The sequence below is a fragment of the Cebus imitator genome, unplaced genomic scaffold, assembly GCF_001604975.1.
Source record: "Cebus imitator isolate Cc_AM_T3 unplaced genomic scaffold, Cebus_imitator-1.0 Scaffold136, whole genome shotgun sequence".
Taxonomy (NCBI): Eukaryota; Metazoa; Chordata; class Mammalia; order Primates; family Cebidae; genus Cebus; species Cebus imitator.
The window spans coordinates 3,786,274-3,812,349 of record NW_016107451.1 but is presented as its reverse complement, the minus strand read 5'-3'; the positions used below and the strand labels follow the sequence as shown (position 1 = coordinate 3,812,349).

At 40.6% G+C, this 26,076-nt stretch overlaps 1 protein-coding gene across 1 annotated transcript in view; it reads right to left on the bottom strand.

Annotated features, from left to right (window-relative positions):
- HIVEP3 (HIVEP zinc finger 3) overlaps window positions 1–24,745 on the bottom strand; it is a 517,135-nt gene extending 492,390 nt beyond the window's left edge. Inside the window, exon 1 of the mRNA XM_017541784.2 lies at window positions 24,614–24,745. The gene's annotated coding sequence lies outside the window, so the exon portion shown is untranslated. The remainder of the gene's footprint in view (window positions 1–24,613) is intronic.
- Window positions 24,746–26,076: the final 1,331 nt, after the last annotated feature.

Sequence of the window (26,076 nt, the reverse complement as noted above, 5' to 3'; positions counted from 1 at the left end):
GTGCTGGGATTACAGGCTTGAGCCACCGCGCCCGGCCCTGAGTAAAATATTTTAAAATCTAGATTCAAGTGTATAAAGTCAAATACACTTCCTCTTTATAACAATAATTAGTTTCTGTATTGACCTCCTATTCCCTTCAAAGTGAGACATTTAATCTAGGTTATTTCCAGGTAAACTTAGTTCCTTCTGGGTAAAATTAACCATTTCAAGCTTAACTAGATCAATTCAAGATATCACACCACTATAACCCTTCTTGTCAGGGTTCTAGCTAATGTCTCTCACACATTTGGGGACATGGTACCTGCCCTAGCCTCCATCAACTGCCTTCCTTCCACCTGGTCATTGCTCACTGGCCTCTATCCCTATCGATTCCTCCACCGATTCAATGGTCCTCATGTTGGCCTCCAAGCATCAAGACAGAGGGGTCACCTGCATCCTTCTGATTTCAACTAGGAGCTCCTTTTGGTTCTCTGATCCCTTTATTCTCAATCTCTCCCTCCATTAGCCATTTGTTATTTCCAAATAAATTATCTATAGACTAGGAGTTTTGGACACTGTCCTGTGCTACTCTCTCATCTCTAATGAAGACATGCTGCCTTGCCCTTTTGTACTTTTGCTGGTGCTGTGCCATGCCAACACAGGAAGTTTCTCTACAGGGCTTCATTCTGGGAAACAGCAAGAATGGAAAGTGACATAGGGATGCACCTGCTCCTCTTATCCCACCTCCAAGGCTCAGCCCACTGCACAAAAAGACAGGAAATTAGGTATCTTTCCATGAACCCACTGGAAAAAAACCCGGGAACATCTCCTCTGGTTCCCCTCTGTCCCTGAATTAGGCCATGTTTAGCTAGTTTACAGAACAGGGTACTTTTATTCTTCATCTACACTGCCATGTTTTATTGATTCTAAGATGTACATTTCTTTAGACATAGATGTCTCTTAAAATTGGGAGGTACCTTAAAATTGGTGACCTCTTATATGTTATGAATGGAGTGTTTGTGTTCCCCCCAAATTCCTATGTTGAAGCCCTGACCTCCAATGTGATGTTATTAGGAGGAGTGGCCTTTAGGAAATAAGTAGGCTTAGATGAATCATGAAGGTGTGGTCCCCAGGATGGGGCTGGAGCGGTTATAAGAAGAGGAAGAGAACTTTGGGAGGCCGAGGTGGGTGGATCTTTTGAGGTCAGGAGTTCGAGACCAGCCTAACCAACGTGGTGAAACCTCATCTCTACTAAATACAAAAATTAGCTGGGCATGGTGGTAGGCACCTATAATCTCAGCTACTTGGGAGGCTGAGGAAGGAGAATCACTTGAACCCAGGAGGCAGAGGTTGCAGTGAGCCAAGATCGTTCCACTGCACTCTAGCCTGGGAGACAGAGCGAAACTCCCTCTCAATAAAAAAGTAAATAAAAATAAATAGGAGAGGAAGACGCCAGAGTTCTCTCTCTCTCTCTCTCTTTGCCATACTGTAAAAGGCAGCTGTCTACAAGCCAGAAAGAGGGCCCTCATCAGAACCCAACCATGCAGGCACTTGATCTTGGACTTCCAACTTCCAGACTGTGAGAAATAAATGTCTGTTGCTTAAGCCACCCAGTCTATGCTGCTTTGTTTTAGCAGCCTGAACAGACCAAGACATTAGATGACACAAAACACATTTCCAATCCATTATTTATGCTATAACTTTATGCCTTGTGTATTAGTTTTCTAGGGCTGCCATAAACTGAGTGGCTTAAACAACAAAAATTGATTGTCTACAGTTCTGGAGGCTAAGGACCAAGATCAAGGCATTGGCAACGTTTGTTCCTTCTGAAGGCTGAAGGAAGGATGTGCTCTAGCCCTCTCTGCTTGGCTTATAGATGGCTGTCTGCTCCTTACTGTCTTCTCCTTGTGTCTCTTCACACTATCTTCCCTGTATGCATGGCTCTGTGTCCAAATTTCTACTTTTTATAAGCATATCAGTCATACTGGATTAGAGCCCACCCCGATGACCTCATTTTAATTTGATTACCACTATAATAGACCTTCTCTCCTAATACAGTCACATTCTGAGATACTGGAAGTTAAGACTTCAACATTTGCTTTTTGGGGAGGCACAATTTAGCCCCATAATACCTCAATTTCTTCAAAGATTTGTTTTAGATGTGCAAAACCAAACTATTCTAAATGAAAAGTCTTGCTTTGTCTCTGCTATGAATTTGAAAATACAGATATTTAAAATCTGAATAGGAGCCCTACCTGTTTATCTTTACATTCCTATAGTAACAGTCCAAATGCTTCCAGCAATGCATTAATAACAGAATAAGGGAAGGGCCATAAGGAAATTTTAAGAGGTGGGGAAGAAAGAAATCTCTATTAATATTTCAAAATTTTATCCAACTTCATTAAATTTAATTCAGTAAATTAAATTAGCCCAAGGTGCCAAATGTGCTACTCAAAAGTCTCCCTTTTAGTCTTTCCCAACAGCAGAGAAGCAGGAGGACACCCCAGGAATCTTGATAACATAACCCAAAGCAGCTTACCAGAAACAAGAAATGTGTACATTTCTTGTTTAATCTTTAAATGCCACGTGAATTTTACATTGCCCTCCGCAATATTCCTCTACCCATGTGTGGCAACAGCTTTTACGAGGAGGAAAAGTCAAAACTATTTCCCCCCAAAGTTTCAAGCAGCATCCAGGAGATGCAGCCAGTCTGTCCTATGATTTCATGTGCCCCTGGCATAATGCCCCATGTTGGAGAAGCATGGAGGAAATAGGAAGTTCCACAGATAAAGGGGTTTTGTTTTGTTTTCAGCAGGGAAAGATCTTCATTTTGGCACTGTCAGGAAACCAGTCCTTTTCCACTCAAAGGACAGCATTTCCTGAAGAGCAGATACATGTTCCTTCCCAGCTGGTGAAGAGTCTGCCAGGTGGAAAGGAAACGGCACGCCACAAAATGAACAATACAACTGCATTTGAGCAAGGATGTGCACATCACAGAGAAAGGGACCAAGGGCAAGCAGGGTGAGAGTTCAGGGGAGAGGAGAAAGTCACGCAGCCCCAGCACAGAGCAAGGCAGCAGGGGGTGCAAAGCATGAGCAGGAGGTGGGGAAATGGCAGAGAAAGGTGAGAAAATGGATGAGTTGAATTAGACTTACGGCAAAGATCAGCAAATCAGAAACGATGGTGGGACAACAGAGCATAAATAAAGCTGGGCCAACAAAAAATATCCACATCCTGAGCTTCACAGAGCACCTAGAGCAGCCACAGAGAAATAACCTCCTCTATTGTAGGTGCAATGATGCCGATCTGTCCTCTCATTTCCATCAGCTTATTGTGTTGTGACATCTGCTTAGGTGAATTTTCTAGGCACCGATGAAGCTGGAGTTACTGAGTGATTTCCAAAACTCACTCTAAATGCTATGATCAATGACAAATTTAGGTCTGAAAATTACTTAACCAGCCTTTGAATGAACGCAAGTCAATGACAAGCATTTTCCCTCAAATTTAATAAGTTAAAGAAGGGTTCCTTGTTGGTTTTTATTTGCATCTCTTAGATTATTCAGCATCAACTCTGAGTGCATTCCAGGCTGGGCTCCTGTATAGTCATGTCCAGAAAGGTCTCATTCTGTGGGTTTCATCTTTCCTTACTCCACTCACATAAAGATGAAATGGCAAACACATCTGTGACTGTCAGGCCTGTTTTGGCCACCAGAGGTCTGTGCTGCTGGTGGTCAGCAGCCCTGTGGAGAGGCAAAGCCAGGGAGAAAATGAGACAGCTTTCAAGGATCATACTTATGGAAATCCCCAGGGCTCATGGTCAATATCAAAACCCAACCAGCACCACCACCACCAAAGCAAAGAAATAAAATCAGAATTCTTCTATTTGTTATGAGGACAATTCTCCATTTTCAAACTCAGGTATGTAAGGAATGCAACTTACCTGTTCTCTAATAATCTTGATTTATAGTGCAGTCCTCTGTTAGACAGAGATTAATTCCAGGCAACTCAAGGTGTCTCCTCCAATCCCGTCTCCCTGGAATTAAGTCTACATTCCAGGGCCTTACTCAGTTAAGTGCCAAAGCCTGTGAGCCTTGCCTAAATACAAGGGCATGGGTTTTTTCTGCTCTCTGGCTTGCCAGACTTATAAGGGGTTTGCACGGTCACTGCCCCTCAGGGTTTCATGAAGACACAGAGCAAGACCTGCCTCCTAAGGAACCACCGACATCTGCCTTTCCTCCTTCCCTCCAGCTCTCCTCCTCTCCCCTTACCAAGGGCACCATCACCCCATTGGGAAGGGGATTTAAAAGTTTTAAAGAAGGCTTTTCTTACTCATGGGGCATCTTTCTAGATCTTTTGTCTATGCATTGAGTCCTTTGGTGCCCCACACGAACCTGACTGTAGCAAATCAAAAGCTAAGCATCGATTTCTGAAATCCGCTATGTCACTTGTCCCCTGAGGCAACGAGCACAGAATACCCTAGCTGCCTGGGCAGGAGACGTGTCATCCCTAAGAGAAATCAGAGGGACAAAAATCTCAGTGAATAACTGGGAAGAGTATCCTGCCACATTCTCCATCGTCCTTCAGCTGCCTACATGGCAATGGCTATGTCTGCTTTCCTTTCATGCTTTGTCCCTTTTGAACTTCTTGCATCAAAAGTCTTTAGGAAAAACATCAAATAATTAGACACTGTAATTGCTGGTTGCACAGGGACAGGAAGAAAGGGCAAAAGGGGCCTTTGGCTAGTTATGTGAGGCTGAAACAGTATGAATGGTTCAAGGAACAGCAAGTAATGAAATGTGGTTAAGACGGAGGAAGCAAGCATCCCATTTATGTTTTTTAAAAGACTATATTTGTATGTAGACAGATATATGTGAACAAATGTACAGAAAAAGATTGAGCATCCATATTTTTTCTCTATGTGCTGCTCATTGTTTAAATTATTTCCAATAAGAAAGTATCTGTGCTCTGTACACAAATGAAATGCAGGGTGCATGTGGAAGGTCAGTACCAGATAAAGGTGGACAGATAGGCAGTAAGGACAGGAAAGAAATGCTTTCATTAGGAGTTTAATCTTTATCATGAAACTGGTAAAACACAGACAAAATTTAATAATCCTAATTAGCATCTTCTGGTTATGAAATCAACATACACTCATTGTAGGGAATTTGGAATACAAAGAAATACAAAAATAAACTTAAATGCTTCAGTAATCCCCTGAGAGAGTCAGTGTTGACATTTTGGTATAGTTCCTACTGATTTTAATATATGCACATGAATATTTTTAACTATATGTGATCATTTTATGTAAATAATTTGGTGCATATTTTCCCAGAATTTTCCAACGAATATATATTTCTTTAAATGAGATCACACAACACAAATGTTCATCAACTTACTCTTTTCATTTAGCAATCAGTATCTCCTAGCCATCTGACTTCATCCACTGATAGAGATCAACCTCACTCTTTCTACCAGACATAGTATACTTTATTAAACAGGATGTACCTTTGATAACCAGTACTCTATTAATAGACATTTGAAGTATTTCCAGTTTTAGTATTATAAAAATGCTTTAATATCCTGATATATTTATTTATGCAAATATGTCCTGAGATAAAATTCTTAGAAATGTATTGTTACGTCAAATAGTATGCACATTTTAAATTTTAAAGTCCTCCAAAAATGCTGTAGAAATAAATCATTCTAACAATCGAACATGAGAGTACCCTTTCACCAAACCTTAGCAACACTGCATATTTTGTATCTTTTAATGTCTGATGATCTGACTGGTAACACATAATACATTATTTATTTTACAAATATTTTCCTCATATTGATATTTATCTTATTACTATTTTAATTTTCTTTTCAAAGAAATTTTTTCCAATTCATATTTCTGAGATTATTAAAAAAGTTCACCCACGTTTAATTGTAGACTTTTTGTTTTATATTTAAATATGTAATCTATCTGTAACTTACTTTGGTTTAAGAATTGAAGTAAGGATCCAGATTTTTTAAATAAAAATGTTAATGAAGTATAAGATACATACAGAAAAGGGCACAAAACATCAACATGCAGCTTGATGAATTTTCACAAAATAGCCCCACCCCATACCATACACTCAGACCAAGAAATCAAATATGACTCACACCTTAAAAGTTCCTTAATTCCTACTTCTAGTCATTACCACCCCCAGATAACCACTATCCTGATTCCTGTTACCAGAGATACATGCTGCCTGTTTTGGTGTTTGGCTTCTTTTTCTCAGCATTATGCTCGTGACATACACTGATGGTTTTACAATGTGATTATAGATTACTTATTCTCATTTCTGTATATATTCCCAAATACTATGATTTATTTATCCATTCTACTGTCTTTGGACATCTGGGTTGCTTCAAGTTTGAGGTTATTATGAATATGAATGCTACCCTTCTTATATATGTCTACTGGCAGATATATATACTATATTTGTTTGTCATATATCTAGGAGTGGGGAATTGGTGTACAGGCAGTATGTTCAGCTTTAGTAGATACTGCCCAGTAGATACTGCCCAATGATCTTCCACGATAGCTGTATTAGTTTACATTCCCACCAATAATATATGAGAGTCTAGTTGTTCCAACGTTCCTGTCAACACTTGGTATTGTCTGACTTTTTAATTTTAGCCATTCTGCAGGACATGTAGAAATATCTTTTTGTAGTTTTAATTTGCATTTCTCTGAGAATTAATGCATTGAGGTATAACTTTTAATATATTTATAGGCCATTTGAACGTCCTCTGTGTAAAGTCTTTGTTCAAATTTTTTGTCCATTTTTCCATTGGGTTACTTGCCTTTCTCATACTGATTTGTAGTTGTTTACAGTATCTTCTCCTACTCTGGGCTTGCCCTTTCATTCTCTTAGTGGTATCTTTTGATAATCAGAATTTCTTGATTTTAGTCTAGTTTACCAATATTTTCCTTTATAGTTAGTCCTTTTGTGTGATGTTTAAGAAATGTTTGGTTATTCTAAGGATATACAGATATTCTCTTATATTTTAAGAGCTTTATTGTCTTACCTAACATATATAGATCTACAATGCAGCTAGAATTGATATTTGTGAATGGCTTGAGAAAGATTCATATTTTTCCATATGGATACTAAATTAATCAGCACTATTTATTGAAAAGACATCCTTTCTCTACCACATTTTAGTGCCTACTTTGTCATAAATCAGGTGGCCATATGAAGACCTCTTTCTAAATTCTCTAATTTGTTCCATTGGGCTTAAAGAAACAGGAATATGTCACCCCAAAATATGCCTCTGACATAAAAATTACTTTTTAGATAAAGGCAATTATGAAGCAGTAAACAGAGAAAAAGCTCACCCTATCCTAATTTCTGCCTACGGGCAGGATATAAATTCTCCTTTACTAGAGACAATTCTAGACTCTTATCAGCCCAGAGATAGCACCAGCAGAACTTGAAAATAAACCTCACTCCATTAGTTTCCTTCCATGTATTTACCTTCCCATCTTTCCCATCCTTGGAAGCCTAAAACTCTTTGATTTGTCCTTTCATTTGTCTACAGATGTATTGCTGTTTGTTGAAGATGCTATATAAGCTAGAGTTCTAAGCCACTGCTTTGAAATACTTTTCATTAAACTTTCTCCCTCATGATGTGTGCTACACATGTTAATAAGGTTGCTTGTTTTTATCTTGTTAATGTTGTCTTTTGTTACAGGAATCTGTCTCAACTAGGAACTCACAGAGGCTGAGGAAAAATTATATTTCTTCCCCAACAGGGCCATTTGTCTATTTTAGCACAGATGCCACATTGATTTAATTACCATAGCTTAATAATAATCCTAAATACTTGGTACCATAAGTTATCTCAGCCTCTTTCATATTGTCTTGGCTTAACTCGACCCTTTTCTTTTCCACGCAAATTTTATATTCAGTTTGTTGATATCCATTTAAAAAGATGCTGGAATTTTGAATGGCTTGTATAATATACAAATTAATTTAAGCAACACTGAATCTTCACAATATTGAGTCACCCATTCTATGAACATGGTATATCTTTCCATCTACTTAAGTCTTTTTAAATTTCTCTCAGTATGTCTTCTTGCTTTCAGTGTAGAGATTTTATACCTCTCTATCATATTTATTCCTATGAATCTGGTGTTTTCTGAGGCTATTGTAAATGGTATTGTTTTTTAAATTTCATTTTCTATTTTTTATTGCTAGTATATGTAAGCATAATTGGTTTTTATATATTGACCTGGTATCCAACACCCCTGCTTAAATTTACTTATTAATTCTAATAGTTTATCTACAGATTCTCTTGGATCTTCTATATATACAATCATGTTGCCTATTGATAATGACAGTTTTATTTCTTACTTTCCAAACCATATATTTTTTATTTCTTTCTCTTGCCTTGTTACAATGGCCAGGATCTCTAATGCAATGTGAAATTCAAGTGATGCTAGCAGATATCTCAAGGAGAAGACTTTCAACATTTCACCATCAAAGTATAATATTTAAGATGCTTTTAGGTACTCATTATCAGAGTAACAAATTTCCTTTGTTTAGACTTTTTAAAAATCATGAATCAATACTGAATTTTATCAAATCCTTTTTCTATATCTACTGAGATGACTGTATCTTTTTACTCCTTTATTCTGTTACTACAGGATATCATCTTGATTTATTTTTAAATGTTAAACTACTCTCAAATTCCTAAAGTCTATTCCATTTGGTTATAATGTATTATCTTTTTTGTTTATCACTAAATTCATTTTGATTATATTTTGCTTAGTATTTCTGTATCAATGTCCAGGAGAGTTTTGTCTTTAATTTTCTTTTCTTGTAATGTCCTTGTCAGGTTTTGATATAATGTTTTTTCTTGAGAATGAGCTGGGAAATGCTACTTTTTTTTTCTATTCTCTGAAAGAGTATGTAAGATTGATGTTATTAATTTGTTTAAATGTTTGGAACACTTTACCGGAAAAGCCATCTGGCCCAGAAAATTTGTTTGTTTGTCCTGCTGTTTGATGAGAGGGTCTTTAATAATAAATCAAACTCTTTACTATGTATAGCTGTATTCAGGTCTTCTATTTCTACTTGTGTTAGCTTTGGTATACCAGGTTTTTTTGGAATTTGTTTATTTCATCTAAATTGTCAAGTATGTTGGTACAAAACTGTTCATGATATCCTCTTATTAAGGATACATCTTCTCCTAAAATGTCTAACCAGTTTTCTCAAAACCAGTCATTGGATAATAAATTTCTTTTAAAATGATATGCTGTGCTACCTCTACCATGTAAAAATTTCATTTAAGCAGTCATTCAAAAATATGTATTGGCTCAAACTATAAACCAGGCATTATTCCAATGTTAGGAATATACTATTAAAGAGGACAACCTTCCTGCTTCATGGAGCTTTCATTTAATGAGGAGAACAGACAATAAACAAAATAGCAATAAGTGCTCTAAAGAACCAAGAAAGGTTAGTGTCTGGGGAAGTGAAAAGGAAAGGCCACTTTGAGGAGAACCTGAATGATGTAAGGGAATGAGCCATCAAAAGATCCAAAGGAAGAAGTGTGAAGGCCCTAAGGTAGACAAGTATTTGGCATGCTGTAGGAAGAGTGAAGAAGCCAGTGTGACCATAGCAGAGTGAGAGAGAAGCAGAGGTGATTTAGAAATATAGGCAGGAGTTAGATTATACAGGGTCCCATAGACCATGGAAATGATTTGAGATATTAAAAATGTAACGGGAAAACAATGGCTTTGAACAAGCAAGTAATGTGATCTGACTTGTGTGTGAAGGCTACTCTAACTAATGTGTGTAGAATAGACCATAAGAGGGAAAAAAAGAAGTTGAGAAGCCACCTAGAAGTAATTCAAGCAAGGGATGGTGCTGGCTTGGACTATGTTGGGAACCTACATATCTACTTACCTCCTATATGGAGATAAGAAGTGGTCAGATCCCTGCTATGTTTTGAAGGTAGGTCAACGGGACTTGCTGATGGCCTAAATATGAGAGTTAGAGGAAAGAAAAGACTCAAGGGTAACTTCTAGGTTTTTGGCCTGGGAAACTGGGTAGACAATGGTGCCATTTTATGAGCCTGCGACCCTTAGGAAAGGAGCAGATTTAGGGCAAGGGGGGTTGGAAGTCAGGAGTTTGGTATAGGACATGCTATACTTCAGATCCGTTTATACACTCAAGTGGAGAATCTTGGTGAACAAGTGAATATATGGGTGTGAATCTCAGGAAAATAACAAAAACTGGAGATACAAACTTAAGCATCATGTGCAAACAGATACATCATATCACAAGACTGAATTCACTCATCTAAGAATGGATAAGAGGTCTAGGGCGTGAGACCTGGGATACTACAAGAAGTTGGGAAGAAATTCAGAGCAAAGGCTGAGGAATGTCCAATGAGGGGAAATCCCCACATGTATATCAGTCTGTTTCTGAATTCTCTACTCTGCTCTCCTGATCTTTCTGTCTGTCCATTCTTGTGTCAATTTTGATTCTTCATTTCAAATGACAAAACCAATTCAAACTGGCATATGTGCTAAACCAGGTTTAGTACAAATGATGTCACCTGGGTGCAGTTTCTCTCCATCTGTCTGCTATGCTCTTTTCCATGGTGGCTTTATCTTTGAACCATCATCTTAACCTTTAGTTCCAGGTAGTAACAACAGGCCTGGGGCCCCACATCAGGAGAAGAGTGAATGCTGCTGGAGAGCAAAATCCACAGATGTCTGCCACAATTCCTCTGCCAACACCAAACTGTCTCAATTACTCTACTTACAGATACATTTATCATAACTAGTACGGCTTTTATGTTCACATCACTACTATTCTTTCTCAGAAAATTTCCAGCTACTCATTTATATTTACTCTTAGAGAAGCTATGCTTCTAATCTATCTCTTCCACTCTGATAAGACTGCCCTTTCCCCAAAGCACCTTAAATTTTTATTTCCTACAGAGCATCCCTCCCGTGGGATGCTTACTTCCATGTTCTCCTCCTACCCATAAATTTACCTTCCTTCAATATATAGATCAAATCTTTCCTCCTCCATGATATATTTCCCAATTATCATATCTGGAAGTGTTATCTCTGCCTTATGTATGGCTACAGCATAAATAGCATTATTCAAAAGGCCTAGATTTGTAAAGTATTTTTTTCCTATTTGTCACAATCTCCCAACTAGGCTGTAAACTCCTTTGGGAAGAGACTCTTGTTTTATATGTCTACATGCTCCTCTCAGCAACCTGCACAATCCTGGAGACATAGTTTCTAAACTAAATGCATATTTTTAAACAATTGCCTGGTTAAGCCACCACTTCTATATCTCTCTTCTTTTTTCTCTAAGGAATGAACAGCAACAGAAGAAAACAATAGAATAATGTTTGTGGTTTATGATGTGGAGTCTTCTCTGTAGGTGAGTATCCATCATTTAGGAATGGTTGTAAGTACCCAGTGTAAAGTATCTTGGGTGCTGGAGCTTTGATTTTAGGCAAAATGATGGAAGGTGATGAGATTCAATGATGAATAAAACGGACACAGTCCCTGTCCTTATGAAGCTCACAAATTCCTTTTCCAGTGCTGTAACTCCTTATTCCACTCTTTTCATAGTGGTTTGTATTTTAAAATTTCAATTTTAATATAATAAATTTTCTCAACCTTTTATTTATTTATTTAGAGACAGAATCTCACTCTGGAGCCCAGGCTGGACAGCAGTGGCATGATCTCAGTTCACTGCAAGCTCTGCCTCCTAGGTTCAAGTGATTCTCATGCCTCAGCCTCCCGAGTAGCTGGGATTACAGGCACGTACTACCACATCTGGCTAATTTTTTTGTATTTTTAGTAGACACATTGTTTTGCCATGTTGACCAGGCTGGTCTCAAACTCCTGACCTCAAATGATCCACCTACCTCAGCCTCCCAAAGTGCTGGGATTAGAGCCATGAGCCACCGAATCTGGCCTTTTTTTTTTTTTTTTTGAGACAGAGTCTCACTCTGTTACCCAGGCTAGAGTACAGTAGAGCGATCTCAGCTCACTGAAACCTCCATCTCTCCAGTTTAAGTGATTCTAATGCCTCAGCCTCCCAAGTGGCTGGAATTACAGGCATGTGCTACCACACCTGGCTAATTTTTGTATTTTTAGTAGAGGGTTTCACCATGCTGACCAGGCTGGTCTCAAACTGCTGACTTCAAGTGATCCACCCGTCTCTGCTTCCCAAAGTACTGGGATTTCAGGTGTAAGCCACCACGCCCAGCCAACAACCTTTTTTTAAGTTAATGTTTTTGGCATTTTATTTAAGCCCTTCCCTATGCAAAAATCATGAAGATACTCTCTTATATCACCATTTAAAACCTTCATAGTTTCTTCTTTCACATTTGTTTTAAAAACCCCATTGATATGGTTTGGATCTGTGTCCCTCCCCAAATCTCACGTATAATCGTAATCCCCAATGTTGGAGGTAGAGCCTGGTGGGAGGTGACTGGATCATGGGGGTGGATCCTTCATGAATGAGTTATCACTATCCCCTTAGTGCTGTTCTCCTCATAGTGAATGAGTTCTCATGAGATCTGGTTGTTTAAAATTGTGTAGCATGTTCCACCTTTCTCTCTCTCTTGTTCCTACTTGAGCTCTGTGACATGCCTGCTCCTCCTTCACCTTCTGCCATGATTGTAAGTTTCCTGAGGCCTCCACAGAAGCTAAGATGCCAGCATCATGTTTCCTGTATAGCCTGTAGAACCATGAGCCAATGAAACCTCTTTTCTTTATAAATTACCCAGTCTCAGGTATTTCTTTATAGTAATGCAAGAATAGATTAATACATCCAATGAAACTGATTTTTATACATTGTGTAAAGTGACAGTTGAATTACATCTTTTTCATGTCACATCCATGAGTCCCAGTACCATTTATTGGAAAGTTCACCCTTTATCTGTAGTGTCTCCTTCATAATATATCCAGAGTCTGTAAATGCAAAGTAGTGTTCCTGGGCTATTTTGTTCTGTTGGACTCTTTGCTTATCCTTGAATCAATACCATGCCATTGTTATTATGATACCTTTATAATAAAACATGATATCCACACACCAAGTCCTCTTACTTAGTTCTCCTTTAAAATGTCTTAGGTATTCTCATTTAAAATAACTATGATCGTGGATATTTCCTTCTTTGTGGTTCTATCATTTTCTTCTTTATATATTATGCAGTTGTTAGGTACATATACATTTCAAATTTGTATTTTCCTGAACATATATTTTTATCCCTAATAATGTTTTCAACCACAATCTCTACTTTATTTGATATATTACTTATTATTTAATGGTATATAGTTTTCCATTCTTTAATTTTCACTCTTTCTGTAGCCTTATATTTCAAATGCATCTTCCTTAACTAGCTGGGATGTCAAATACCCTGCTTCTATTCCTTTTACACTTATTTTAGAAATGACAGCATACACTGTTAATTTATCAGCCTGAAGATAATCATTATCTTTACTCTCCTTCCAGGTAACATAAGAACCTTAGAATCCTCTTGATACTTTTTACTCCCTTTCTTAACTTATATGCTATTATTGTCTTCCAATTCTAAATATTTCAACCCATAAGATACTAAAATTTTGTTTTATGCTTCATTGTTCATCCACATTTACATTCACTCACATGGTGACCTCTTTATAAGATACTTAATTCCTTATAGCATCTCAGCTTTTTCTATCTGCAATTGCTTTCCTTCTATCTAAGATTGCCTTCAGTGAGGCAAATTAATTAAGATTGCCTTCAGTGAGGCAAACTCACTACAGTGGTGGCAAACTCCACATTCTTCTTTACATGAAAATGTTTTCATTTTGCCATTGTTCTTGAAAGGTATTTTCTCTGTGCATAGAATGTTAAGTTTTCAGCTATTTCAGTTACAGATACTCTTCCACTTTCTTCCAGATTCCACTGGTGTTGAGAAGTATGTAAAATACTCTTTCCAAAGTCATATGTCTTTTTTTTTTTTTTTTTTTTTTTTTTTTTTTTTTTTTTTTTTTTTTTTTTGGTTGCTGCTAGAATTTTCTTTTTGCCTTCAATGCTCTGCTTATGGATTTTTGGCTTAATAAATTTGATCAATTCCAGAAAAATCTCAATCATCATGTCCTTGAATAGTTGTTTTTGCCACACTCTCTTTCCTCTTTTCCAATTAAATGTATGTTAGATCTTCTCACTCCAGCCTCCATGTCTTTAAGCCTCTCTTTCATATTTTCTGTCTTTTTGTCTCCCTGTGCAGCATTTGAATAATTTCTTATGCCTCATCATTTAATTATTCCCTGATTTCTTTTTGATTTTGTCAAATGTGCCGTCTAATGGGAAACCACTACGTTTAAAAAATTTCAGTTTTATATTTTTATTTCTGGAAGTTCTGTTTAACCTACTTAAAATCTGCCAAGCCATTTTTAACTGTTACCCATTCCCTGAAGACATTTATAAGGGTACTTTTATTTCTATGAATATAATAAGCACAGGTTTTTATTTGTTTCTATACTCACATAAAGAATTTGTGAGTCTGATTTTCTTTTTTTCTATTCATTGCTTCTGCTGTTTCTCTCTTTATGTTTTATTTTCTGGTATCTTTTGTTATTTCTGACTATACTGCCCGTTGTCCCTTGAAAAATAGGAAGAAGGTGCCCTCCTCCAAAGATTCATCTTTGATTCTGCCAGGTGTCTGGGGGTGGGGTTAGGAACCTGGAACTGGTTCTACCTTAAGCTTGGAAGGTAGAACCTTCCGTGTTGCCCAGCCTGGCCAACATGGCAAAACTCCATCTTTACAAAAATATAGAAAAAATTAGCTGGGCATGGTGGTTGTATGCCTATAGTCCCAGCTACCCAGAAGGATGAGGTAAGAGGATCAGTTGAGCCCAAGAGGTCGAAGCTGCAGTGAGCTGTGATCATGCCATTGCACTGTAGCCTGGGTGAGACCCAGTGAGACCCTGTCTCAAAAAGAAAAAAAATATCTGTGAAAAGGCTTATCAGTCACACAACAACTTGCTTCTTTTTTCTCTCACCCTGCTCAGTACCAGGGCAACCTCCCTTCTGTCCCAGAAGGGTAGAGAGAACCGGTTTTACTTCTGGTTCACCTTTGCCCTGAATAAGTCCAGCTTTACATGGAGATGGTCTGAGACTCTCCACCTTGAGCAAGACATGTACTTTGACAAAAACCTCCTTGTTCTGCAAGGCTGCCAAAACTAAAGTCTATATTTATTAGGATCAACAAATGTTCTCAGGGAAAAAGCAACTTAGGTATTCTACTGTTTTAGTCTATCTCCTCAGCTCTTTGATGCTTTTAAGAAAATCTAAATTTTTTCAATTTAAAAAATATATCGAACATTTTAATATTTTCAGTAGAATTTTGGTCCAAATAACCTAGTCTACCATTACTAGAAACCAAAGCCTACCATTTCCTCTCTCCATTATCATTGACTGAGCTAAGTTTTCCTGGACAAGCTACAGTATTTGCATGAGATTCTTTTTGGCAGAGGAGGAAGGCATGCCTAGGATAGTCTTTCAGATGAGCTGTTTTTGGAACTCAAAGACTCTCTTCTTCCCTGCTACCACAGAGACAGAGTACTTCCTACAAATATGGCAGCCTGCCTATGTGATTCTTTACATAACTCCGCTTCTTTTGCTTCTCTGAACCAAACTACATCTAGGATTCTCTACACAACCCCTCTTCATTTCCTCTCTGAACCAAACTACATCTAGGAGGGTTTCTTCCACCAGCTATACACTCAGTTCCCACAACTACTGCAAGCAACAGATACAGCTTTTATGTCAGGGTGGACTTTTCATCTTAAAGAGCATGACTTTTCCAGTACTTTCCAAGATCTACTGTCACTGGGCTCTCTCACCATTTCTATGTGGCTTCCCTTCATTTCCTCAATAGCTTCCTTCTGATCTCATCTACCATAGTCTTTACACATATTTTGAAGTCTATGGATTAAATTTCTCTCCTACTTTTGCTATGAATAGAGTTTTTCAAGGTTTTATTGTTGTTCACCTTCCTTATTGCTTTCAAATGTTTCTAGGAAGACAAGTTGAAATGCCACCAAATGAAGCAATGTTTATACACAAAGGTTCAAATAATCGACTCCTCTCTCTCACACACGCGCAACCAATACCCAATACATTGGCAAATTATGTCAACATTACCTTCAAAATATATTCAGAACTTCCCCACTTCTTGCCATCTCCATTTCTCTTTTAGTCCAAGCCACAATTGTATTTTATCAGGACTACTGCATAGCGTCCTAGTCTTCCTACTTCACCTTAATTGCCTTACAATCTCTTCTCCAGATAGCATTTACATTCTAAGACAGAAGCTATATCATGTCACCTGTGCTCAAAATCTTCCAATAGCTTCTCATGTCACTCAGAATAAAATCCAAAGTCTTTATTATAACTGTGAGGCCCTGCATTCCCTCCACCTCCTCCTCTCCCATTATTTGTTGCATTCCAGCCAAAACATTCTCCTTGCTGTCCTTCACACAGGTCAAGCATACAATCACCTCAAGGCCTTTGCACTTGCTGAACCCTCTGTAGGTGTATTAGTTCATTTTCATGCTGCTGATAAAGACATACCTGAAACTGGGAACAAAAAGTTTTAATTGGACTTAGAGTTTCACATGGCCAAGGAGGCCTCACAATCATGGTGGGAGGTAAAAGGCACTTCTTACAGGGCAGCAGCAAGAGAAGAAGCAAAAGCAGAAATCCCTGATAAACCCATCAGATCCCATGAGACTTTCACTATCACAAGAATAGCATGGGAAAGACCAGCTCCCATGATTCAATTACCTCCCCTAGGTTCCTCCCACAACATGCAGCAATTCTGGGAAATAAAATTCAAGTTGAGATTTGGGTGAGGACACAGCCAAACCATATCAGTAGGGAATGCTCCACCTCTAGATTTCCTCATGGCTTACTTTTTCTCACTTAATTTACATTTCTGCTCAGATCTCACTTTATCAAGAGGCCTTCCTTGAACAATCTCTGTAACATAACATTCCCTCCTATATCCACTCTTGTCTCCTGACCCAGTTTCATTTTTCTTCTTGGTATTTATTATAATCTAATATGTTTTATTTTATTATTGTTGTTGTCCAGAGTTGTCTTTTCTTCCATCAAAATCTAAGCTTTAGAAGAATAGGAACTTTGTCTTGTTTTGCTCAGTGATACATCACAAATATCTACAACAGTGCCTGGCATTATAGTAAGCACTCAGTAAATATCACAGAATGAATGCTGTGGATACAGAGGAACCCAACTTCAGGAAGTACAGTAGAAGGAAAGACCAGGAAGCACCTTTCTCTCTGCTACCACATGATCTTTCACCTCCTTGACATCCAGCTTCTTCACTTGCTACTTCACTCCACCTTTCCAAAGTCACCACTTCCATCTTGAGTCTATAAATCCTCCCTACCTGAGGCTCTTCAGCTCACTGAAACTCAGTGTCCAAATCCCAAATCGAATTGGTCTTTCTTAGTCCAAAAACCCATGCAAAGTCCAATTAGCCATTGCTGGGGACAGGGGGTGGGGAATGTGAGTGTGTCTGTTTACATGCCAAGTAGAGTCACCCTCCCCAGGCTTCTACAAAAAGGAAATAAATGCTGGATATCTTTAATTAAATACAAAACAAGCCTTCTCTAATACATCCCTGTCACTGACAGACAGAACATACATAACTTCTACCAGGGTGCCTCTAACTCAAATGCTTTCAGAATCCCAGAAGGTTAAGATACATGGGTGAAGAGGGAAGGGTGGGGAATAAGCCAAACTCAGGAGTCTACACTGCATCTAAAGAGGGCAGCCACTGTAACTAACTACTGCCTAGGGGAATGTGGGGCCAATGTCACCTGATCTTCTGATGGTTCAAGAGAAATCACCCACTTGTTAAATGACAACTAATCTAATTTTTTGCAAGAAAAACCACTATGCAGACTGAATAATATACATCCGCTGAGCAAATCTGGCTAAGAGATACCAGGGTACAACTTCTGTTTTGTATAGTCAGCTCAAAAACAGGACATCAGTAATTTATCACACTCAAAAGCAATGTTTCCCAGGGGGGCTCAATGTGAAGATTTCATTAGTTGGAGTAACCAGTACTTTCAGTGCCCTTTTACAGCACCTGCCTCCGTCTTCTCTACTAATCCTGGTACAAACTTCCACCAACTTGTAACCATGAGAGACAGAAGGCTTACTGAAAAGCATTTGGGCTTTGAAATCAAGCGGGTCTGGACTAAAAACAAAAAAACCTCAATATTACCTCCGAGCACTATTCCTTAACCTCTCTAAGCCTCAGTCTCCTCATCTGCAAAAATAGGGATGCTAACCCTTACCTAGAAGGGTTCTTGGGAATAATAACTATTATGAACAGACTAGGAGAAGCCCCTTCCTAGAGAGAGGCATAATACTTGAAAATCTGCAATTGTGATATGGAATGTTCATAAGCTAATGCCATCTATACCTCTTTATGAATAAGTAGAGGGTAAAAATGCACATAATAAATAGCACAAGGATGGAAAATACAGCTCTTTGAAGCCCCAGGTCTTCACACCAATGCAGTTGCTTGTGAACCTAGTCCAGAATGTCTAACTTTGTAGAAGCCAGCACTAATTACTATTCATAGACATCAATTATGTAATTATTCAAGAAATCTCTCAACTCTTAAATCCATTTTTGTATGCATATTACAACACAACACTGAGTCAAGTAAAGGCAAGCCAAATTCTCCAATGGCCAAAAGAAATTAATCCTGTAGTTCAGGGAGACACAACTGGGAAAAGAAAGCCCTGTTTCCTAAGCGTCAGCTACAATGCTGTCTCCACCAGTGGCTAGAATGCAATTGCTGCAAAAGGTTACTTCATAACCACTGGAAATACTGCCTTTCTCCCACCTGACTCCGCCCTGTGCTTTCTGGGGAGGAGTCACCCTGTGAAGAAGCCATCAGGTCAGAAGCAGAGGCTACAAAAGACCCTTGGCTTTACACCACACAGCACACCCTAGAGCAAGCTTGTCCAACCTATTGCCCAGGACAGCTTTCAATGCAGCCCAACACAAATTTGTAAACTTTCTTAAAACATTATGAGATTATTTTCTGATTTTTTAAATCTCATCAGTTGTTGTTAATGTTAGCTATTTTATGTGTGGCCCAAGACAACTCTTCTTCTTCCATTGCGGCAGAGGGAAGCCAAAAGATTGGACAACGCTGCCCTAGAGGGTCATGCAACAGAAAAGGGAGCATCCCAAAAGGAAACATAAAAACTCCCTCTAGGAAGTGAAAGAACTCTCCACAACTGATACCAGAAACACGTTTCTACTATCAGATAACCTTAAGTAGGCTTCTTCCCTACCCAGGAGGTTTAAAAAGAAAGAATTGTGTCTCTAATCACCGTACTTTCCCACCAAGAAGAGCTGAGCTCCCCCATTGCAGATTTTCCCCCGCCTATTCCTATTTCTCAGCTCTCATGGCTCTTATAATCACACATGGTGACTCAGTTTTCCTCCGGAGGGGCCCAAGCACAAGAAAATCATTTACATCCTTCACTGACAAGCCTCTCTTATTAGGCAGACAATCTGTAATTATTTATGCTCTTTTCTAGATTTTAAAAAAGGAGGGGTATCTAAGATATAGGTCAATATCAGCCAGCAGTTGACAATCGTTGAAGACGGGCATCAGGTAAACAGGGGTTCAATATAATATTTTCTCCATTTTGCATATATTTAAAATTTTTCATAATGAAAATGTTTTTAAAGGAAGGGTGGAGGGAGGACACAGATATAACCTGAAAACAAAACCAGGTGTTCTTCACCCTCTACTCATGTCTAGACACAAAAAACCTGGGAAGTGCTCAGACTCTCTCATCAACAGCCTAGAGGGTTCATGTGTCCCTAGAGTGGAGACATATCTTCAAAGCACTACTCAATGTCGTTACAAAATAACCTTTGAAAAATTCCCTAGAACTTTCAAAAGTGTTCTGGCAGAACCCAGTTTCCCTTCTTGACCTATAAATCCTTCTGCCTCCACCAATCACCCCTACAGCCTTTTCCTACTAAAAGGGTCTCTATTTCCTGTTCCAGACTACTGTGCTGAACAACCTAGTTATTGAAATAGATCCTGGGTGGCAGGCAAACGCCTGTGTTCTAGCAGGTTGTTTAGCTGTTTCTCCCTCCTAGATGTCAGACCTGATCGGTATCTAGGAATATTTTATATTTTCTTCTTCTTCCCTTTAAACTCAGTTTGCTCCTAATAAGATTCTTTTTTTAAATGCCTACAGTGGAGTTTTGCAACTTCAACACTATTAAGATTTGGGGCTGAATAATTCTGTTTTGTGGGGACTGTCTCATGCATTACAGGGTGTTCAGCAACATCCATGGTCTCTACCCTCTTGATGCCAGTGGCACAAACACCATCCCAACTTCTAACAACCAAAATATCTCTAGGCATTGTCAAATGTTTCCTGGAGGACAAAATCACCTCTGGTAAAGAACTGCTAGTCTAAAAAATATAGAAAATCCAAGAACAATATTGTCCTGGCCCCACCCCCCCAAGGAGATTATACAGTTTTTTTACACATATACAACATCTTCCAACTTATAAATTTGTAAATATAAATACTTTTGAAATGTATCTTAAGCCAGAAATATATAAAGTAACAAGAGGAAAATTAATTTAAAACCCTCACAACTGTATTTTCTCTGTCTTCGTGGTTTGCTGTGTGAATCTTAGTTGTTTCCTCCAAATTATCCTGTTTTCCAATGCGGTAATCAAAATATTGTGCTCCAAGCCCTCTTCGAATGCCACATAATCTGTGTTTGAATTGGAAAGAAAAACTTCCAATGAGTTTCTCAGCACTCCCCATGACATGCACTGGCTCTCCAGAACCTATTTAACAGGTGTTACTGGAAAACAGAATCCTCCAAAGTAACATTTCCCTACAAAATCAGAAAAACGTGTCGCCAGTGTGTCTCCCTGGCCCAACTCCAAACAGTCACACCTCAATTCCATCTCTGTGTAAGCAGAGGAAGGCAGCATCCTCTCACACACAAAATGTTCCATTCCTACAGCTCCCAGTTGCAATTCTGTATTTAAGACTCGGAGTCAGAAAGACCCACTGGTGCAGGCTCCATCTCACTGCCAGGCCTCTGAGGCAGGAAGAATACCCAATCCCCAACCTGACCAAGAAGTGCAACAGGAGGTTAAATGAGCCAGTATCAGAAGCTGCAAACCCACTGGGAAGTAATGCAATTTTTCTTCATTAGGCAGAGGGTTTCCCACCATATTAAATGGTACACTCCCTTCTTGCGAAATCTGTTTTTGGTCTGCACAGGTCTTGTATTAGCCACAGTCTATGATATAGCTTTGGAGAGCTACGCATTCAAAACTGTCTCTCCCCCCCACCCCACTGGATTTCCCAGCTCCAATCAGTGGCTCTCACAAGTGTCCGTCCTCTTATTGCTTCCCAGTTCCGTCACTCCTGGGAATGTTGTCTTGTTCCTCCTCTCTCTTGCTTATAGGCAGGCAGTTGTTGGGTGCAGGGATTTTACCTTCTGGGATTCATTCCTTCCTAGACCCATTTCATGCCACTGCCAGTCTCAGCCTGGATCCCCTCATCCTAGATTCTGGCCAAAGCTTCCTAACTGGTCTCCCAGGTTTGGCCTTTCTCCTCGAAGATAGCTTTCACTCTGACAATGGATAGTCTTTCAAGAGCACAAGTTAGAACAGCCAGAAGCCTTCTGTGGTTTTTCATTCCCTACCACCAGATACAATCTTGTCTTCTTCAGTACACAGTTTGTGAAGCACACCAAATGTTTGACCATGGAGGTGTCCAAGCAGTAGCAGGATGAGCACTGAGTGAGACAGGTGCCCACATATGAGGGCATTTATCCAGTGGATTGATGACAGAGGGAGACAGGAGAAGGGAGTTAAACTAAATGACTTTTAAAGTTTCCTTTCAACCCTGACTTCCCATGATTCTGGGAACTCTTTGGCCTGCCATGCAGGTCCTACCATAATCTGACCCCTGCAAAGTGATGATGCCCCCTGCAAAGTGATGCCAGACAGTCTCCTATAATACTCCTCACATGGTCCTGCACATGGTTACCCCACTTCTATAGGATGACTTCTTTCATAATTATCTTGATTTTTAAATTATAAAAGTAGCAATGCTTGGTGGAACAAAATAAAACAATACTGGATATTAACATGAAGTCCTCAACGACTGCACTCCCGTGGGTAACCACTGGTGGCAGCAGACTACATGCCCTCCTAGTCCTTTCCTACAACACACACTCCATTCACTTGACACCTGGTCTTATGCTGTGCCTTAGGAAGAAGGAGATTTAATTCTTATCCACATTGACTTATCTCTCCAGCTCCTTAAGGTAGTAAAGCTAGTTAGTTCATCTTGTTATTCCACCAGTGGGGAATTTAAAGGGAGGGAGATAAAGTTTCTTGCTCAAAATCACAGATTAGCTGGTGGCAAAGTTAAGACCAACACAAGAACTCCTAACCCAATGTTTGTTATTACACTGTAAAGTGCTCTTCTCCTCACCATGCAGATCACAGCATACAGACAGCAGGTAAAATAATTGCCTCTCCAAAGCATAATCTGCAGGGGCAGGATAGTCCAGTGGTTAAGAACTTGGACTTTGAACTCAGGCTGCCTAGGTTAGAATCTGGCTGTCATTTACTTAACTATATGACCTGAGTCAAGCAACAGGGCCTCAATGTCATCATCCCTTCCTTATAAGACTGCTGTGAGAATTAGTAGCTTAATATCTGTAAACCACTCAAAACAGTACATATGTTAATAAAACATGCTATCCTACCTCTAACGTAACACCCAAAACACAATAAATATCTTCCTTACTAAAACCAAATCTGTTAGCTCTGAATTTTGTCTAACAATAAATCAGCATGGGTGAAAACTCATACAATATTAGTCCAAAAAATATTTAAGTGACACAAGGACTATAACCATTACTACAGGGAGGAATGACCTCATAAAGACCTCATATATCAGAAGCATTATAACATTACTGCACCAAATAATAAATTAAAAAAAAAAAACCTTAAGGGCCTCTAGCACTAATTATCTAAGTAAAGTGGGCTGCAGATCTGTTAGAGAACTGTTTGCCATGATAATATTTCTAGTAAATTGCTGCTTCTATACCAAAACTACTGGTGTTGCAGAACTGGCATGCTAATAGAAAGATTATTATAGAAACACTATTAAAATGAATCCGATATTATTAAAGATTCAACACTACAACAGCACCTGACTACAAGGAATTTCAAGCTGTATTGCTTAATGGGCAGATAAAAGTGCTAATTAAGTCCACTCTTAGAGGATATCCCTAGGCAGGAATGCACACCCAGGTAGCAAGAGGTCTTCAGGCTAAATGAGGAACCAGTAACGCCAACCCAGCTGGATACAGTCTTCTGGGAAGATGGGGAGAGAATGGAAGAGCCAAGGTTTTCTGCACACGAAGGTAACCTGATAAGGCAGACAAGTATCCAAACTTATTTGAACCTCAGTGTTTTCCTTAACTGCTTCATCAGCAACACTTCTGATTCCTCCTTTCTTGAGTGAAGAAAACCAAATCATCCTCCATAGACTGACGACCCTCAATAACCGGCACAATCAGGGGGAGGCAGAGAAAGCCCAACCATCATTACCAAAGCCTTCCCGAGCAACCAAATGACATGGAATCGTTCGCTCACCTTGGCCAAAAGCATTTCTCCACGTAACCAGAACCTAGAGCTCTCGGAGGTTTTTAAAGAGTTACCAGACTGAAGGTATTTCGTTCCAGGATATATTTAGCTTTCCCACCTTGTTAATTAACTAATTAGGGATGGGAAAGCAACTCACTAATACAAAGCGTCAGGAAAATGCTAAGTAAATTCGCCCACCTAGTCTAAATGTCAATGCTAAATTAAGAAAGGGGGCAAGCGCGAGAGGCTGAGTGGTCCCCAGACTGCTGCAATCCAGAGCTCGCTAACGTAGAGACGGAGAGACCCAGACGCCCTGCAGCAACCTCCCTCCTGGCCCAGAGCGGGGCTGCCGGCTGGACTTCTGGAAGGGAAACCTGGACCAGGGCCACCCCGGGCAAAGGGAACGCGGCTGGCGAGGCGCATCCTCGCTGCTCAGCCTCAGTCTCCCCGCATCTGTCGGACGTCAACAAACCCTGACCACAAAGTGAAACTTTCCCGGCCCCCGCGGTCGCGCCAGGTCTCTGCCCTCTGCCTGGGAGCGCGTCGCGGGGACAGGTGTGGGGCTGGGGCTGAGGAGGGGCCCCCGCCCCAGGGCCTGAGGTTGTGTAATCGGCCCAGGAGGTGGGGCTCAGGACAGCTCCCCGCGCCGGAGCTGCGGAGGCCAGCCTGGGACCCCAGAGGCGGGGGCCGGCGCCCGGAGGCGTCGGGGGGATGGGAAGGGCTCTCGTCCCGCCCCCCGGGACCGCCCCCGGGCGCAGTGGGGAGCTGCGGCGCTGACACGACCCGGAGAGGGCGCCCGCGCGGCGGACCGAGCCCGAGGAGGCGGGCGCGATGGTTCGGCAGCCGCGGCCAGCCTTACCTGAGCATCAGGCCGGGGCGGCGGGAGGCGGCTCGGGATGCCGGGGCGGCGAGCGGCGGGCGGCAGCGCTGGCAGCCACCCGGGCCACCGCATGAGAGGAGCCGCGGCGGCGGCAGGAGCAGGACTGACAGCCCCAGGCCCCGCCTCCGGACCTTGGGCCCCGCCCCCTTCCCGGCCGCGCGGCTCGCCCCGCCTCCTCCGCCCACCGACGGGGTCAAACTCGGTCCATCGGCACGGAGGGCGGGGGCCCTCGCTTCCGATTGGCCCCAAAGGTGGCCGCCCCGCCCACTCCCCGCCCCCTCCTTGGCAGGGAAGCGGCGCGTGCGCGGTGGCGGGGGAGGGTAACGGTTACGCTGAGCGCGGGCGTTCCTGATCCCCGACCCCTGGTACCCGGGCATCATTTTTCACCCCGGGCAGCTGAGGAACCCTGGATGACCTAAGGAACAAGGATTCAGACGCAGACTTCACGGTGAATTGTCCTTATTAATCTGTGAGCTAACGTCCAGGAGAAAACCAAACCCGAATGGGCCAGGCTCTAACCAGAGGAAACCCCAAAACTGTGATCTGCATAGAAAACGAGCCAGCCAACCGGTTCCCGGCTCTGCCGGGTCTAGGGATGCTTTAATCAAGCGCTGGGTTCGCTCCCTTGACAGAAAGTCTGAGGTTTGCAGAGGGTCTAGAAGATGTGAATCGAAATTAGCCTGCATTAGGGTTGTGCCAATCAGAAAGTGGATGATGCCGAAGAAAGTGGCCTCCTTTGCCCCACCCTCCCGGTCCTCCCCATCCCCCGGCTCTCCCACCTCTCCCTCCGCACCAGCTCCCTACCCTCAGCCTGTAGACAACATCAGGTCTCTCCCAACAAAAATCAATGGAGACCAACAATTCCACTCGAGAACTAGAAACATGTCTATACTAAAACTCGTACACAAATGTTCACAGCAGAGTACTCACAAGGTCAAAAAATGAAACAACTGAATGTCCATCGATTGACAAAATTGTTAGACAAGTTATGCACTATCCATACAATGGAATAGTATTCAGCCATAAAAAATGAAATTCTGTTACATGCTATAACATGGACGAACCTTGAAAACGTTATAGTGCTCAATGAAAGAAATCAGCCACTAAAACCCGCACAGTGTATGATTCCATTTATAGGAAATGTCCAAAACAGGCAAATCCATAGAGACTAATGGTTGTCAGGGACTGGAAGGAGAGGGGAATGAGGAGTGACTGCTTAATGAGTACAAAGCCTCTTTGCAGGGTGATTCAAATGTTCTGGAATTAGACAGTGGTGATGACTGTACAACTTTGTAAATATAATTTTAAAAAACCACAGAATAGTATACTTTAAAAGGGTGAATATTATGGTATGTGAATATCTTAATTTAAACCAAAAATCCAAATAACCGAAAAATTTAAAATAAAACAACTCTCTTGACACTGTATGCCCTCCAAGCTAT